At 46.9% G+C, this 8186-nt stretch overlaps 1 protein-coding gene across 1 annotated transcript in view; it reads right to left on the bottom strand.

Annotated features, from left to right (window-relative positions):
• The window catches only part of SCFD2 (sec1 family domain containing 2), a 404625-nt gene that overhangs the window by 488 nt on the left and 395951 nt on the right, over nucleotides 1–8186 (bottom strand). The gene's annotated exons all lie outside the window — the stretch shown is intronic.

The raw sequence follows: 8186 nt of genomic DNA, 5'->3' as shown, positions 1-8186 counted from the left end.
GGGAAAGAGAGAAGGCACACTCAAGAGCTGGCTGTTGCTGTGGGTGATAATGATGATGGCTGTATTAATTTCTTAGTACCCCAAACTTCAATAACAGAAAGTTACTGTCTCACAAAATTCTGGAGGCCAGAAGTCCAAGAGCAAGGTGTTGCCAGGGTTGGTTGCTTCTAAGGGTTGTGAGGGAGAATCTTCCCTCTTAAGCTCCCTTATGTCTTCACATTGTCTTCCCTCTACGTGTGTCTGTCTCTGTGTCCACATTTCCCCTTTGATAAGAACACAGTCATATAGGATTAGAGCTCACCCTAATGATCTCATCTTAATTTGATCATCTGCAAAACCTATTTCCAAATAAGGCCACATTTACAGGTACTAGGGGTTCAGACTTTAACATTTTTGGGGAGGGACACAATTTGATCCATAACAATGATGATAATAATGACATGTGCTAATATTTATTAGTTCTTATGGTGGGCCAGGCACTGAGGATGATCTCATTTAATATCCATTTAATCTTCATAACAATCCTATGAAGTAGGTACATATATTATTCCTATTTTGCAGATAAGGAAAATAAAGTACAGAAAGGTTAAGCAACTTGTCCAAGGACACACAGGAAGCAGAAGCAGCTGAGTCAGGATTCCAACCCAGGCAGGCTGGCTTCAGCGTCCCCAAGTGTCTGTCTGGTCACTCCTCTATCATCAAGGGCTCTGGGAAGGCTGCTTACTTCCCTAGTCCACATGGACCTTTGGGCCTCTCTGGCCTGTCGTCGTCATGTCCCTTTCTGCTTCCCTGAGACTGGGCCGTTCTTCTGGGGCAGATTTCCCTCTGCAGCACTGGGAGAGCTCGTTCCCCAGGGCTGGGCTGGAGCAGTGATGCGCTCTGTCGGGCTGGTGAGGTTTTGCCCGGGCAGAGGTTGTACACCCAGTAGATAAGGAGGTGACTATGGGACGTGGGAAGGAAGTATGAGTCAGATGCCAGAGCCCAGCCCCTGAGCGTGGGGGGGTCGCAGGCCGGCAGCAGGCCTGGCTTCAAGGGGCCACACCGCCTGGCCAGGCCTCTTGCGGGGAAGCAAGTTGGCGCTCACACCTCACTCTCTACCCCTCCCACCCCCAAAGCTATACCAGGTGGAACCAAAGCAATGAATTAACCAACTCACTGGCCCAAACCAGAGCCTACGCTCCAATGTGGAGAAGCAAAGGGAGGGGAGGAGTGAAGGAAGCATTTTATAATTTTCCTGTGCTTGTCGTTGTTAAAGAAATGAGGTTATTAGAAAGTTTTCTGTTTAAAACAAAAATTAATCTTTGAAAGCAGTGATGTTACTATTTTTTGAAAGAGAATTATCCTTGAAAATATATGGCTAATGTCAGCCAAGTCATATTTCTGGCAGAAAACAATACACTGCAATCTGTGCTCACATTTTTCCTAGAAAGCCATGTGATGAGAGTTTGAGGGCAGACAGTGAATATTAGCATCCCCTTATCATACGGTGTAGATACCATTTGAATATGTGGCTCTGGAGAGAGACGAGAGGGCCTCTACTCACTCCTCGGGGGCTTCTGGGCCAAGTCCAACAGATGGCTGAGTATGGCGGTGCCCAGGCCAGCACGCTCACCAGATGCTAGTAGAGCCCGGCTCCACCGCTGATGGGCTACATGCCGTGGGGAGGGTCACTTCACCTGGGGCCTCACTCTATCCTTCCCAGAAGAAAAACAACAGCCCCGAGCTTGTAGCATTGTGGCAAGGATTACATAAGGCCAAGTGCGTAGAGCACGTGAGGTGCTCAGTAATTCTGAGCTGCTATTTTTTTTTTTGCGGTACGCGGGCCTCTCACTGTTGTGGCCTCTCCCGTTGCGGAGCACAGGCTCCGGACGCGCAGGCTCAGCGGCCACGGCTCACGGGCCCAGCCGCTCCGCGGCATGTGGGATCTTCCCGGACCGGGGCACGAACCCGCGTCCCCTGCATCGGTAGGCGGACTCTCAACCACTGCGCCACCAGGGAAGCCCCTGAGCTGCTATTTTATTATGTTTTCTGATTGGGTCATAGGCCTCCTTTTGAATCTTATGAAAGCTAAAAACTCTCTAGAAAAATATGCATATGTGTACACACAAGATTCTGAATATAGTTTTAGGTGAGGTTTAGGTGGATAACTAGGACTCAGACAGGTTAAGAAACCCTTACTCAGATATTTTAAAAAAGGCACACATAAAGACAAAAATCCTTTGCACAAGAATAGACTCTTGAGAGGTAGGAGAGGCCAGGGAAGCTAATGGCCACAGCCACTCCCCTGCCCTCCTGCTCGCCAGGCTCCACCACCGCTGCCAGCCCCTGGGGTCCTTAGCTCCAATGCCAAGACGGTGAATTCCTCTCTGGCTGTGGTGAGGGCAAGTGTAATGGCTAGAGTGAGTCCCACAGGATGGTTAAGTCTTATTAACAGGGTTGAGGAACTTGGAGGGGAAAGGCTGTAGACTCGGTTGGTGTGGACACTTCTAGAGCAGTGATAACTAAGCTAAAAGAATCTGTCACTCTCAGGCCGTGTGCTGGGCTTTGAGTCATGGCTGACAGTGACTATGGGTTCGGTCACCTCCACCGAGCTGGAACCAAGGACCAGGACCCTCACATCTAGACAAATGGGTATTTAGACAGCATCAGGGCTAAACCAGAGGGTGTCTGGGGCATGCCCTGTGGAGGGCTGAAAAGAAGCAGATGGAAAACAAGGGCAGCCTGTGAAGTAACTGAGGGGGTCTTTGAGGAGGGGAGGAAAGGAGGAAGCTGAGACCAAGGACTCTCGCCGGATAGTACAGTTGTTAAGAGCACAGCCTTAGAAGTGTCCAGTTTGAGCTGGGCGCCAGCTGGCCACCTGCCAGACGATGGACCCTGGAGAATTTGCTTAATCACTGTGAGCCTCAAGTCCTCATCTATAAAGTGGGAGTAATGATATTCACCTCACACGATTATCATGAGGATCAAATGTGAACATATATAGAAAATACTTAGCACAATGACAGGCTCTGGAGGGGCTTAAAATGGTACCTGCTATTATCGTCTTCATTATCATCACCATCTTCACCATTCTCATCCTCTGCTGCATTCCCTCTATTCAGCTCACAGCAGTCACTGGGGTGGACCCAGAGGAGATAAACGTGCCAGAGCCATCTTCCCCAAGTGTAAATCTGATTGTATTTACTCATAGGTTTAAAATCCTGACTGCCTTCTGTCCATCATTTAAAAGCCTGACCCACTGCTATGGAATAGAATAAAGAAAGAAGAATGAAAGAAATAAGGACAGTCTAAGAGACCTCTGGGACAACATAAAATGTACCAACATTCATATTACAGGGGTCTCAGAAGGAAAAGAGAGAGAGAAAGGGCCTGAGAAAATATTTGAAGAGATAATAGCCGAAAACTTCCCTAACTTGGTAAAGGAAACATTCTCAAGTCCAGGAAGCGCAGAGAGTCCCATACAGGATAAATCCAAAGAGGCACACACCAAGACACATATTAATCAAACTGACAAAAATTAAAGACAAAGAGAAAATATTCAAAGCAACAAGGGAAAAGCAACAAATAACATACAAGGGAATCCCCATTAAGATTATCAGCTGATTTTTTCAGCAGAAACTCTGCAGGCTAGAAGGGAGTGGCAGTATATATTTAAAGTGATAAAAGGGAAAAACCAACAACCAAGAATACTCTACCCAGCAAGGCTCTCATTCAGACTGGATGGGGAAATCACAAGCTTTAGAGACAAGCAAAAGCTAAGAGAAATCAGTACCATCAGACCAGCTTTGTAACAAATGCTAAAGGAACTTCTCTAGAAGGACAAGAAAAGGCCACAACTAGAAAAAGGAAAATTACGAATGGGAAAGCTCACGAGTAAAGGCAAACATACAGTACAGTAAAGGTAGGAAATCATCCAGACACAAATATGATATCAAAGTGCAGGATGTTGGAAATGCACTTGAAATTAAGAGACCAGCAACTTAAAACAATCTTGTATGTATATAGACTGCTATATCAAAACCTCCTGGTAACCGCAAACCAAAAATCTGTAAGTCCAACCGTCTTAGACAGCATTCCAGAACTTTAGAGACTGATGGCTGTTCAGCACTCCACACCCCACCACACCCCCTGGCCACCACACACCCCTCACCACCGGTTCCACATTCCAGCCACCCAAAATGATCTGCAGTTTCACAAATGGCCCTTTGGGGATGCTTCCTCATCTGGAACGAGAGCTCCCAACTCTTTGCCTGAAGTCCTCTTAACCATCCTTCAATAATCTACTCAGGCATCACCACCTCCCAGAAGCCCTCCCAGACCACCCCTCTCTGAAGACTGAGGATGTTCCCATGGCTGTTGGTATCACATTGTATTCCTTGTTTCTTTGTTGTGTGCTGGCACAGTGCCTGATACCTAGCAGGTCTTCTAGTGAGTTAGTCAATGACTGATTAAATGAATGAACAAAAACAAGACTAGGAAGGAGGCAGTGAGTTTAGCCAGCAGGGAAGTTTTTCACACCAGGAGGCTCTGGTATCTCAAATAGCTCTGCGTAAATTTGTTTCAAATCAGTTTAGCTGAAAACCCACTTGTCTAAAATTCCGATTTTGAAGAACAAGCAGGATCACACCACTAACATTTCCTTTATAGCATAATAGCTGATGGTCCTTAAGCATTTTCACATCTTAGGCGTCTTTTGTTCTTCAGAACGCTTTTGAGCATTCCCTGTTTTTGAGTGTATTCGACTAAAAGCATTTCTGTCTTATTTGACTGAAATAGTCATTAAAATTATAAAAAGTTACCTAAATGGGGGGGAAACGGCACTCAAAAATGAAAAAGAAAATGCTTAAAGCAATCTGAAACTGGCCTGTTGGATATGAAATTTAAATTTTATGAACATAATTATCAAATGTGTGATATGAGGTAAATTAAGCACTAGAGCTCCTTTCGGAGGATTGGCTTTTTCCCAGGCAACCAAGGGCACTGATGAAAATTTCCATCTGGGAGGCAAGGGTGAAGGACACCAGGGTGCCTCTGAACCAAGCCCCTAAAAAGCTGCTCTCTACTCCAGCTGAAGCAGGGGCATCTTGTCTCTGTGCTCAGCCCACCCTGGCTCCTGCAAGAGTGACCCAGCCTGCTAGCTTTCTCTCCACCTTCCGCTTCTCCGGGCCATAGCTTGTAGGTGCCGGCATCTTCCTGTTCCATTTCTGCTGAACAGGGGGAAGCTGGCAACCCAGGATTTAGATTCCATATCCCTCTGGTTTCTAACATTGTGAAGTGAAAGGAGAGGGGGGTAAAAAATAGTTTTTCTCTATTTTTCTTTTGACCTTGGGAGATGCTTCCCAGTAAAAGCAACTAATACGCACAGGTACCAACACGCATATTCATCCAGCTGATGAACTGGTTCTGGAGCACATGTCAGATTCAAGGCACCACTCACCCCCATTAGCACAGGTGCTGCACGTATAAACGCACGTACACACGCACGTACACGCGTGTGTTAAACATAAAATGTTTGTATCGCTGAAACAGTGGGGCAGAGGATGAATTAAACAGACATGACGAGCTTTCTGGAAAACTCACTGCCTTCTCATTGCCTGAGGGGTGAGTGTGCTGTGCTTAGGCTCTCCTAAGGAACCCGGTGAGATTTCAGATGCCTCGTGGCTTTTGTCCCTCCTGATGGTTGTTTTAAAAAGACAAAGCGAGAGAGAGGCATGGACATATATACACTACCGAACGCAAGGTAGGTAGCTAGTGGGAAGCAGCCGCATAGCACAGGGAGATCAGCTCGGTGCTTTGTGACCGCCTAGAGGGGTGGGATAGGGAGGGTGGGAGGGAGGGAGACGCAAGAGGGAAGAGATATGCGGACAGATGTATATGTATAACTGATTCACTTTGTTATAAAGCAGAAACTAACACACCATTGTAAAGCAATTATATTATACCCCAATAAAGATGAAAAAAAAAAAAAAAAAAAGAAGTCGCTTGAGGGAAAACAACAAGAACAAAAACCTTCCATTGTAAATGACTTCAGCGAGGATTGCTACAAATATCAAAGACACATGAAGTGCGTAGGGACGAAGGGTAATGTTAAGAGGAACAATACGAACATGTGTAATGCCGTCTAATATTTCAAATTATAAGCCCCTAAGCTAACTCGGGTAAAAATAAAAATTTTGACTCTCACTGACATTTTCCTTAGAGTAAGAAACTTCAGAACAAAAGACCAAAAAAAAAAAAAAAAAAAAAAAAAAAAAAGGAAGTCGCTTGACTCTTCTCTTTGGGGCTTCAAATTTTAGAATAACCTGGAGCCACGGTTTGCATCCAGGATTTAGGTATCCTTGAACCTCCACAGTTGTGCAAAATTGTATGCGTATGAGCATATTTCTGGGTCTAATTTTTTTTCCTCTTACATTCTCACTAAATGTTCAGCTCCAGAAATGTGGATGCACGTGAAAGTGTGGCTGGGCAACGTGCACTAGCCCATGAAGAGCTGTGATGGCAGGGTCGGCTTGGTCACTCGGTCTTCCTCTGTTTCCTGAGCTGGCCTTTCCCTGTATTTTCTGGAGGGGTCCCTCCCTGTTATTTTCCTCTCACAGTCGCAGGCTTCTGCTGGCCTCTTGGCCACGACCCAGCTACAGGGTTCAGCCTGCAGAGCTGTCTGGAATGAGAGAGGCCGGTGCTGAGCACACGCACCCCAGACCAGGGCAAGCCTGCAAAGTCTCCTGCTCATCGCTGTGGCTGTTTGCAGTGGGGTTGAGAGGTTGCCACTTTGATCCTTTTTTTTTGTAGTCAGGAAAGAGGGCCTTCTCCAACTGCCCACTTTCTCTCAGCACGTTTACCAAGAACCACAGATGGAGAGTGGAGAAAACACCCCATTTTAGAGTATAGCAACCATCCTCTAGGACTAGCAGCTGCTAATGTGGTTTCTGGATTCCACTGTTTCATGCTATCCTTACCATCTTTTGTGAAAGAGAATTCATTTCTGGATGTGCCTTAAGTGACTTCTATCAGCAGTTTCCTTTGAAGAGCAGATCCCCGAATGCCTTGCAAATCTCAGCTCACCAGCCTTCTGCTCCGGGGGAAGTCGGTGCCATCTGAAGGAACCTCTTGCCTCCAAGCCCCCAGGTATTCCCATCACAGCACCTGCCTATGTTCCCGGAACACTCATGTCTAGCTGGAGCTTCCGTGTTTAATGTCAGTCAATCACTTACTATTAGAATGTAAGTTCCATGAAAGCAGGAACGAGTCTGGCTTGGTCACCGCTCTATCCTCAGCACAAAGAACAGTGCTTGGCACAGAGAAGATGCTCAATCAGTGTTTACTGGATAATCGACTAATCCAGTTTAAGAGACTGTAAGTTCCTGCACCTGGGTCCAAAAAGCACCCATGCTGATATACAGTAGGTACGGATCATAGCAATTGATACAAAAGACGGAGTGGTTTTAGTTGTCCATAATCCCAGAATCAATAACAGGTTGGTGTAGTCTCCAGAAAAGCTGCTTTTATCTTATGCTTCAATAATGCAAGTACAGTTTCTAGTATTCAGTATGCAATGAATAATCACGACAGCTGGTGCCAGATCCTGTTTGAAGGATTAAAGTAAGTGCAAAGTCCTGAGGCTGGAGGGGAGCAGGCCAGCAGAAGGGTGGTAGGAAAAGAAGGCCCAGCGGCAGGGAGGGGCCGTGGTAGGAGGAGGAGGTGGCTCCAGTGCCTCTGCACTGATCAGCCCATGGCAAGGGTGCTCAGTTGTAAGTGAGCATGAGAGGGAGAGACCTGGGGGCCCAGGAGAGCCGCCCGGGAGCTGAGGCACTCAGGTGCATGGCACGGGCTGGGGTGGGGAGGCTGGAAGAACTGAAGATGCTCGGTTTGGAGAAGTGTGGCCCTGGGGGAGGACCTGTGGAGGAGGGAAGAGCCTGATCTGCTCGTAGATTCTGTGTGGCCCAGGAGTTAGAGGCAGCAGCGGTGACACAAGCAGCAGGCAAGGCTGCTCCTTAAGCCCCAGGTTCTCTGAGCCACTCTCTCTGCAGGTGATTGAGCACAAGGTCGGTCAGATTGCAGCCGAGCCACTGAGCCACTACAGATTTCAGGTCTCTGCTCTCAAACTCAGGTCACACGGCTTTGAAAACGTCTGCATTTTATCCTTTTAGAGTGGGGATTAACAGTCTGGCAGGCTATTAACAATGCAT

This window comes from Lipotes vexillifer, unplaced genomic scaffold, assembly GCF_000442215.2.
Source record: "Lipotes vexillifer unplaced genomic scaffold, Lipotes_vexillifer_v1.1 scaffold42, whole genome shotgun sequence".
NCBI classification, from domain to species: domain Eukaryota; kingdom Metazoa; phylum Chordata; class Mammalia; order Artiodactyla; family Lipotidae; genus Lipotes; species Lipotes vexillifer.
Note: the sequence above shows the minus strand (reverse complement) of the source record. Positions and strands in the feature narration are given on the sequence as shown.